The following is a 10,522-nucleotide window of genomic DNA, read 5'->3' on the forward strand; positions in this document are numbered from 1 at the left end:
TTGGCAGTGCCCCAACCCAGTCACTCGCTTGGCTTTCCATTCACTCTGCTAAGTACGTGATCGGAGGCACACACGGCAAGAGAGCGCAAGAGGGAGGCGCGCATGAGCAAGGCCTGCTCCGCTCTTGTGTCCAATGGAATAAGCAACGCAAGAGGAAAGAGGTTAAGGGCAGCGTGGCGCTGGTGCGCTATTAATTCTATCAAATCGAGATTATATGGATTGCCACAACTACAAACAGAGGCAGCAGTGCGGGGGGTGGAAGGGAGAAGCATTATCCCCAACTGACCCCCTTCAGATAAGTCCAACGTGGCACAGGATTTAATCCTGCATCCCGTCCTTCGTTGCTGCAACACTGTGCAAGTTCTGAGCTGCAGCCGGATGAAGAATGCTGTGACTGTCGAAAGATTCCACATTGCTACACCAGTTTTGAAGACAGGTGAAGGAGAGGATGGAAAAAGCAAATGGACACATAAACCCAGAGGAGACGAAGCTAGATTATTTCCATTTTTAAATACATAACAACATTTGAGTTGTCGATACGACTGCCAGAAATTATGGTATGCAAAACTACAAAATGCAAGTTGAAAATGTGATTGCAAGGTTAAAACTGAAGCCAATTACAAATAGAGAAGAAGAGATAATAGAGCTATTCATTTATCAAAGTATCAGACCCAAAACTGAAATGTTGTACGGTGGAGGGCATGCATCCGTCATTCCATCAATGTATTGTAAAAACAAAGACCATTTTCCTTCAAATGAAAAGCAAGGAGAATTACTCTGATGGAAGGAATCAGGAATCCCATTCCTCAGTCTAGTCCACCAAACTCCATCCTAACGTTCCCTGTCTTCCAGTTTTGGGGCAATTTCAATTCTTGTTCGTGCAAGAAATAGTCCAATTCATTGTTTGTGGTTCAAGTGTTTGTTTTCATCAATGCAAACAGAGAGTAACAAAAGAGAAGGGGAAGGAGTTATTTTTGTTGTATAACTGATTACAGTACTTTCATTTATCTGTATTCCTCAAAAAGAAGGCTGTGAAGATATCGCAGCAAGGTAGACATGGCTGCATCCACACTGGAGAAATAACCCGGTTTGGCACCACTTTTAACTCTTTCTGGCTCAAGGCTATGGAATTCTGGGAGTTGGAGCTTGTTGTGGGCCCAGAGAGGAGCATGATTACAAACCCACTTTTTTGGATGCAGTATGGAGGGATTTTGGAGCCATCATGGCATAGTGGACTATGACTCTGGAGACCAGGGTTCGAATCCCAGCTCAGCCATGGAAACCCACTGAGAGACCTTGGGCAAGTCCCACTCTCTTGGCCTCAGAGGAAGGCAATGGCAATGCCGCTCTGATGAAACTTGCCAAGAAAACCCCATGATAGGTTCACCTTAGGGTCACCATAAGATGGAAATGCCTTGAAGGCAACAAGAACAACAATAGAGGGATATTAAAGCCTCAGGTTATAAAGCAGATTTATGCCATTGTGGGAGTACTATGGAACGTAACAGGATCCAGAAAGTTGCAAATCATGTCCTTGCCCTACATTTCCAAAGGGATGAGTAATGTGAGACAGGCCTTTCCAGTCTCTGCAGAGCTCAGTTAGTGTCAATGATCTTTCTAGGTCTGGTTCCATTCTGTCTTTCTAGCAGCCTAGAACAATTCTGCTAGGGAGCTCAAATGCCTTTAAGGACCTCATGAAACTACAAATCCCAAGATCCAATAGAATGAACCCACGGCAATTCAAGTGGTATGAACCAGATATAGACAGATGCACTCCTGGGCATAAGGCCTAGATCAAGGGTGGCCAAAATGTGGCCCTGGGGCTGTATGTGGCCCCTAAGCTGCTTTTATGGGCTCCGATCCCAACAGATTCCCCCGTCTGCCCTTTTCCTGGCATTTCTTGAACACTTCCCAATTGAAATGTTGAGTTCCCATGCCAGTTTAGGGGGGCACTTTGGATGCCAAGGAGATGGCCAAAGCCCCCTTCATTCACCCCTGACATAGATATTCCTGAGGAACAGTCTCCCTCCAAAGGGCTCCTTTCGACCGTCTTAGGTCTCCTGCACCTAAAAGCACAGACAATTTAAGGGCATTTTAAAGAGGAACATTTCCGCAGGGCAGCCTCTCAAGGAACCTTTTTTATTGCAATTTAATCATTAAGTGTTCTCTGGTATCGCCAGTTTTATCATAATCTCTTCCTAATGACTGCCATGCCGAACTTCTAATCTAATCTGGAAATAATACCAATTAGACTGGCCTCTAATAAATGCAATAAATAGATGTGATAAAACAAATAATAAACTGAAGATTTAGGATTAGATGGGGGGGGGGTTGTTCCCATTCAGGAAAAATATGTGAAGGTTGAGAAAATTCATTCCCTGGAAAACCGTCAATCTGAGCCAGTGTGGAGCAGTAGTTTGGAGACCAGGGTTCAAATCCTTGCTCAGCCATGGAAACCAATTGGGAGACCTTGGGCAAGTCACATGCTCTCAGCCTCAGAAATCCCCATGATAGGGTCACCATAAGTCAGAAATAACTTGAAGGCACACAACACACAACAGCAGCAGCAACAACAATTTTTCTCTATGGTTAGGCCTCATGCATCCACTTCAGGACATCACAGTTTGAGAAAGACATTGATACACCAGACAGTGTCTTGGAGGCACAAAACAACAACAGCAACAACAACAACAGATTAGGGAGGAGCAACTGAAGTGGCCTTGAAGCCTCATTTTCTGCCATGGGACTTTCTGAAAGAGAGCAAAATAGGCTGGCAAAACATTCAAAAACTCAGAAGCATCTAGAGGTCCACTTCTGGATTAGAAAACCAGGTGTTGTTGACTGCTCCACAGCCCCATGGCGGCATGTGGGGCCCTAAGTCCAATGCAGGTTTTAAAGGGGGCTTGTAAAAAACGGTCCACGGTGCTGAACATTATCTTCCCAAATAGGTCCTTGGAGAGAAACTTCTTAGCAAGCCAAACCCTGCTGCCATGGGTTCCCTGCCCCACGGACTCAGGGTCCAACCGCTGCCATGGCTGCAACCTATTTTGAAAGTGAAGCTTCCAAGAAAAGCAATCCATGTTCTCATTTTGGATAAGAAAAGGATCAGGCAGAGACTGAAGTTCATCAAATCTGTTTTGAGGGGGTTCAGTTCCAGGCTTGGCCATGAAATGTCCATTGAGGGACTTTGGGTGAATCACATACTCTCAACCTTCGGGTCGCCAAAAGTCATAAAACTACTTGAAGGCTCATGACAATGACAACAACAACCTGGTTGCAACTCTTCCCTTTGCTCATCCCTGGTGCAGAGATATGTGTTCATGGGGGACTTTCTGAACCATGAATGAGACATCAGAGGCATGATCCCCAAAACCAGCTCCTTCCCACCACTTCTGTTTCCAGCATGAATTCCCCTTTCCTCTCTCAACCACTTTCAAGAGCGATCTCTGAATCACTGGCATTAGGAGAACACATGTTGCTTTAGAAACTTCCAAACTTTCAAGAAGGTGGCTGTAAATCATCATATGGATGCCCTGCCATCCAAAATTAGCCCTATTGCAAGTGTTGGGTGCAATTTCCCCTTCAGACAGTTTGTATTTATTTATCTGGGAGATAAAATAATATGCCAATGACACGGCTGCCATCCTTTCAATATCTCCCTGGGGCATTTGTTACTTCCAACTGTTCTGTCTTGGTGGCTGGCAGTACTCTTTGGTGTTAGCATTTTCTTATCTGGACTACTAACTCTTTGTAACAACTGCCAGACCGGCTGTAATCCACTCTCTTGTTTCTCCCTTCATCGTGCTGCATAACCTGTAACTGACCCAGATTGAATTAACTACTCCATCCATAGTCCTTGCTTTCCAACCACCTGGTTCCTGGGGCACTTGCTCACTGGAGCATAGAACAGACTGTTGCATAATAGATCCATAAATATATCTTTGACTTCTTAGATTATTTACTTATTCAGCATAAGTAACTATGAGCCCATACAGACAGGCCAGAATAAAGCTGCTTCAGGTCACTTTGGAGGAATGCTGTTTAAATGATGCATGCGTCCTAAGAGGCCAGAAGCCATGCCAAAGCCATGCTCCAGTCCTAAGGACAGGGTCTGCCAAACAGCCTGGACCTGAGCCATAATCTCCACCTTTCGTGACGTTCTCCAGGTGGCATAGAAGGAAGTAAACTTCCAGTAAAGGAAACAACAAACCAACACCATTTTGGGGAAATCTAAACCACAAGCCTCCTTTGCAGAAATTCCTTGGATCTGGATGTTGGGAATAGTCAGTCATTTCAGGACAATGTTGACTTCAGGGAGAAAGAGCGAGGAAGGAAGAAGGGAGAGGAGCGATGGAGGAGGAGGAAGAAACTGCACTCATCTGCTCTGCTTATAGCAACATGACTGACAATGGCTGCAGGAGATGTGGGTTTCTTGCAAGGGACTCAATGGCATCTTCTTCAGTAGTAAAAGCAGCCTTTAGGCCTCACAGGGGCTCTTAAGGCTGGAGTGGCACCATCAGGCACCAAAGAGAGAGTGCCATTTTAAAATATTGCACACAAACACACATACCGTTAAAACCACAACTGAAAGCAAATTAATCAATACAGCTGCACAAGTACAGACTCATACTGTATATACAGACACATATATACCTATAAATACACACACACACTTTTAATGCAACCTTTTTAATGGTTGCAAGGCTTCATTTGTTTTTAGTTGTGATTACAATGCTTTTTACTGTTTAATGTGTTCTTCGCGATGCTGGATGCTCCCACACTGCACTGAGCATTTTAGCCACCTATACAAAATTGCACCTGGGGCTGCATCTGCACTGCAGAACTAATGCAGTTTGACACCACTTTAACTGTCATGGCTCAATGCTGTGGAATCCTGGGATTTGTAGTTTGTTGTTGCACCAGAGCTATCTGACAGAGAAGGCTAAATAGCTCACGAAATGGCAAATCTCAGAATGCCATAGCATTGTGCCATGGCAAAGTGATGTCAAAGTGCATTGATCCTGCAGCAGAATTGGGCACCTTCAGATGTTGTTGTTGTTTTTAATGGAGAAGTGTGATAAAAATGCAGTTGGAAAGGCAAAGGTCCCCTCTCCTTTCTCTCATTCTTATGCAAACACACACACACACATCCCTCTGTCCCAAATTTTTTGCTCACCAACATTCAAAGTGGGGCGAATAAACAGCTTCAGTGAATCTCTGCTTCTAAGCCAGGGACAGGATTTGGCCATCCAGTTGTTGTTGAAGAGGCAGATGTTGGCTCCTATGTCATTGGGACAGGCGATCCATTCAGTGTTTCAGTTAGGATTTTAAAAGAGTGCATCTGTTTTGACAAATAAGATTCAGCCAAGGAAAGCTCCTTTAAAGTGTGGGTATCAATGGTAGGAAAACAAGGTTCCTCGTCTGTCCAACGTTTTGTGACATCTCAGCAATTTAACTAGTGTTGGGGAGTATTAAGAGCACTTTAATGTATTGCAGGAGTGGTCATTACCAAGAATTTTATCCCAGCAATAACTTCCTTCTTTTTAATGGCTTGGATTTCCAGTCACCCTTTTCCCAAAATGCAAAACATCCCATCAGACAGAAACTCCAGAGTCCAACCCCTTTCCTCCCAACTCCGCACTTGAGTCCCTGTTTTGGGAAAGAGCTGTCCTCTTAAGGAAATTAATAATGATAATGATAGTAGTAATGGTAGTAGTAATGGTGATAATAATAAGGTTCAGTTGTGTGTAGAACCCAGGGTCTTTTGCAAGGCTCCATTCAGATTTGTTAGGTTACCAAATATCTGAAGGCTCTCCCTCAGGGAAATTTCCTACATGCCTTCGCCCTTCGCCACAAGATTTGCATGCTATGCCAGCTGTTTGCACAATGCGCCAACTGAGCTGGCTTGGATTTGGGGAACCGGCGTATGGCAACCAGTCTTTATGTGAAAGTTGTCAAACCAATGATTCCCACTCACTTTGCCCAACTTGCTCACACAAGTCATGAAAGCTCTTTAAAAGGAGGACGGAGATCCCTGGGAAGTGTTTCCTAACCATTTGGAGACGGGCGACCGAGGGACTTACCCTCACCTTGCCTGGAAAGGAGCCTCACCTGTTCCCAGAATCGTAGCCTAAGCTTCCCAAAGGAGTGGCAACCACTGAAGGAGGGAATAAAGGAATAAACCAACTGATTTCCCAGTCCTCTCTGCCTTTTCTTGAACTTGAGCTGGGCAACCTGGGAATACTGGGAATACTCAGGATACTTAAGCAATCTGGTGTCTTGGGCGACTGAGTCAAGCCCTACATCTCATTGAGTTGATTTTCTTTCTATCAGGCTTCTTCATTGTCCAGATCTCACATCCAGACATGGTGATGGGAAATGCTATGGCTTGGACGAACATAACTTTAGTGTTAATATGAGATAATAGAGTCTTTCAAATAGTCTGGACTCAACCTGTGTAGGATTTTAAAGGTTGTAACCGGAACTTCAAATTCTGCCCAGAAATCTCTTGCAAATGCCTATTGAAAAGTGGATAAACCAAACATGGTCAAGTCACGGTAAATAACTTTGGGTGAAAGCCGTCCTGGGTCAACCTTGAAAGTCGTTGGCAGAAAAGCAAAGCCCTGTAAGCTACACTACGGAGGAGTTAAAGGCAAGAGGATTTCCTGTGACTTTATTCATGGAATGAGGTTAAGCTGGTCAATAATGCGCCTTCAGTGCATCATGAGCAGACATTTCGAAATTGGGGGGGGGGGATCATGACATAGAAGCAAACAGAATACCATTTCAAATCAAAACCTATTTGCACCAATTTGCAAGTATATTACCTGCCAAAAACATAACTGACATAAAAGACATATTGAAGCTAAAAAAAAAATCCATATATCCAAACTATACCCCAGATAAAAGTATAAATAATATAAGCAAAGAGCCTTGTCGGGTCACTAGAATCATTGAATTTATTCAAGGATCAAATTGCATGGTTTAAGACTCGAGACACAATTGCAGGCTGGTCATATTTTAATAGCAACTGAAACAAAGAGAGACCCAAGATTCTTGCAGAATTGGCACTGGTTGCAGCAGGGACGTAGCCAAGGGGGGGATCTTGGGTCCGGACCCCCCCTTCCATTAGAAAAATGAATGGTGTGTGCTGCTGCGCCACCGCACTCAAGCCCCATTATAATGATGGCACTTAGTCTGGACTCCCCCCTTCCTAAAATCCTGGCTACGTCCCTGGTTGCAGGCTTTAAAAGAAATGGGTCACTACCTGAATCCCAATTGGGCTTCTCTTGTACTCTCATTGTGAAGTGTGTGTGTGTATTGTACTTCTACCGTACAATATTTCAGCTCTACCATCTCTTCGTTGTATAATGCTTTCTGCCCTATCCTTGTCAATGGCATGCTTTATTTCGGTGCATGCATTTTTAGACTAAAAGATGCACTGGTGGGTCTCATTTCCATCCACATGAGCAACTCATGACAGAGCGTCAGAAACCACATCTTTTGCCTGGGTTCTGGAAATGCGACGGTTAAGAAAAACGCCATGCACCCTTGTGGCGAATGAGGCCAATGCAGTCGCGGAGGCTCTTGTTGCAAAAGCTTTGCAATCTGGGCTCATCATCATCTTTCTTCCTGGAGGAAGGCAGGGAGATGCCAGGCCACTTGCCGCCTTCTTCTTCTTCCGCTGGTGACCTCAGGATGCTCCAGGCTGCTTTGGCACAAGGACTGGCACAATGCAAACCGGGGCCTGAATTGCTCCCTGTTGTATTCACACAGCCAGGCTGCTGCTCACCTCCATTCCAATGAGGAGCTTCTATTGGGCCCAGCATCTGGCAAAGTTGAGAAGGGAATGGGAAATTAATAGGTCATTCTGCAAGGAGGAGAGTAGAAGAGGCAGAGGAACGAAGGTGGCTCCTTTCTTTCTGAGATGGCTTCTCTGTCCCTTCGACAGATTGGATGCCTTCAAAAGGAGCTTTCTTATCTAGCCTTGGCATTAAGAAATGCCATCTCTCCTTGAAGCTGAAAGGAGGATGGATACGGAGAGGTCACCCAAAGGAGGTCATGCATCACCAAAAAGAAAAAGAGTGCACTTAAGAGTGCAAGGATTTGCACAAATTTGCATGTGTTAAATTTGTGCATAATTAAGATGGTTTATTAATTAGACAACTAATTGCATAACAGTCCCATAATTAAACTAAGAGGTTTTGATCCGTAGGGAGGGGCAGGACATAAATAACATTTATCATTATTATTATTACTATTATTTATTGTTTAATCTGGGGTGGGCAATTGGTTTTGCACCGGTTACAGCATCAGAACAACTTCGTTGCATCAAAATAAAACAAAAAAGCTACTGGTCTCCAGCTCTGAAGGTTGGCTGAAAAGTTTCCTTTTCTCCCCTGAAAGCTTTCCTTCTTGCCCTTCTTCTCCTCTTAGCCTCCAAGGCGGCTGCACACCATTTTTCTCCCTTGCTTTAATTCTTTATTATTTTGGGTATAGACGACTCAGCACCAACTTAAAAAAACATGGAGAAGAAAAATGTATTTCTAAGATGGAGATGGAGGTGGGTTTTTTTGCTATCTCTCTCCTTTTCCTGACTTGGATCTCAACAGACAACTGCTATTTTTAGTGCCCTATTTTGCAAAGCAACCTGGAAATGGCTCTTTCAGCATTCTGGAGTGAATAATGACTTTACTTGGTTTCTACAGTCCACATGCATAGCTTCAATGAACTTGGCGAGGAGGCATTCCTTTTTTGGACTACAGCTCCCAGAATCCCCCAGGCAGCCATGGCCATTGACTCCAAATTAGGGACAGGCAACTTTGACAGGTCTGGGAGTCAATTTTCTGCCTCCAGAAACCACCGCCTCTCACCTACCTTTGAAAAGAAGAATGAAGAAGACACTTGTTCTCTAGATACTTGTTCCGCTGCTCCCTCCCTAAGGAAGTTTAATAGCCTTAATCTTTGCCCTTTGCTGAATTCTTATCTGAAAGATAGACGGTGCTTAACGCTTTTATTGCAGTATCTGGTGCTCGTCGCACACGGAGCCTGATAACTGCCTTGATGGGATTCAAGGACAGTTTGAGATTTGCCTCCCAAGAAGAGAGGAGATTGTCTATTGCAGACCCTGCAAACTGTCATGGCTGTCTGTCTGTCCCTTATCTGTCTTATCAATACCCCATTTCTGTCCCCTGCTCAAAATCAGGACTTGGTGTGGCTTAGAACTGTGCTTTTAACTGTCACAAGAAGTCTTATGCCCCAAGGCAGAGAAAGAGGAAAGATGTGATGGTGCAGTGGTTTCAGCATTGGACTGTGGCTCTGGAGACTAGGGCTGCATTCCCACTTACAAATAAATTGGTGTGCGATACGAATCAATGGATTGATTCAATATCGGAGCATGGTTCACATTACTTCTGGGAGAGATCATCCAGAGACATGGGGCACGGGGTTATCAGTACGCTGATGACACCCAAATATGCTTCTCTATGTCTCCGACTGTTACAGTGACTAAGGATGACTTCTCCCCTCTGAATCCCTGCCTTGAGTCAGTAATGGGCTGGATAACAAAAACAAACTCAAGCTGAATCCAGAGGAAACGGAGGTACTTGCCACAGGCTCCTTAGGTCCGGGGAGGGAAATTTGTCCACCTCTCCTAGACAGGAGAAAGTTCATAGTTTGGGAGTACTTCTGGATCCGTCTCTACGTTTGTCCTCTCAAGTGGATGCGACGGCCAGAAGTGCTTGGTGCCAACTTCGGCTGATATGCCAACTGCGACCCTACCTCAACTGAAAGGACCTGGAAGCTGTAGTGCATGCTCTGGTAATCTCTCGTCTTGATTTCTGCAATGCGCTCTGCATGGGGCTACCCTTGTACCTAGTCCAGAAGCTTCAATTAGTGTAAAATGCGGCAGCCAGGTTGGTCGCTGGATCCTCGAGATTTGACCATATAACACCTATTCTGAAAGATCTACACTGGCTCCCAATCAGCTTCCGGGCACAATACAAGGTGTTGGTTATTACCTTTAAAGCCCTACATGGCTTGGGCCCGAGTTACTTACGGGAACGCATCTCCCTATACAATCCGCCCCACACTTTCAGAACAAATGGGAAGAAATTGTTAGAGGTACCAGCCTCTAAATATGTTTCTACTTCCCAAAAAGCATTTAGTATAGCCGCCCCCAGACTATGGCATGGACTCCCAGAGGAGATCCGCCTTGCTAGATCCCTGGAAACCTTCAGGAAGGCGGTTAAGACAGAGCTCTTTTGGCGTACATACCCCCCTGGCCTTCTATGAATTACAGGCTGTTCTGTCTGGAACGAGAGCATCTGACCCCATCATTGTTGATTTTATGTTTTTAACTGTGGTTTTTATTGTGTGAGAATAATATTGTAACATTTTAATTTTATTTTTAAAACTCTGCTGTGATCCCACCTCGATCCATTTGGGAGAGGTGGGAAGATATAAATAAACTCTATTATTATTATTATTATTATTATTATTATTATTATTATTATTATTATTA

Source organism: Sceloporus undulatus, chromosome 6, assembly GCF_019175285.1.
Source record: "Sceloporus undulatus isolate JIND9_A2432 ecotype Alabama chromosome 6, SceUnd_v1.1, whole genome shotgun sequence".
In the NCBI taxonomy this organism is placed as follows: Eukaryota; Metazoa; Chordata; class Lepidosauria; order Squamata; family Phrynosomatidae; genus Sceloporus; species Sceloporus undulatus.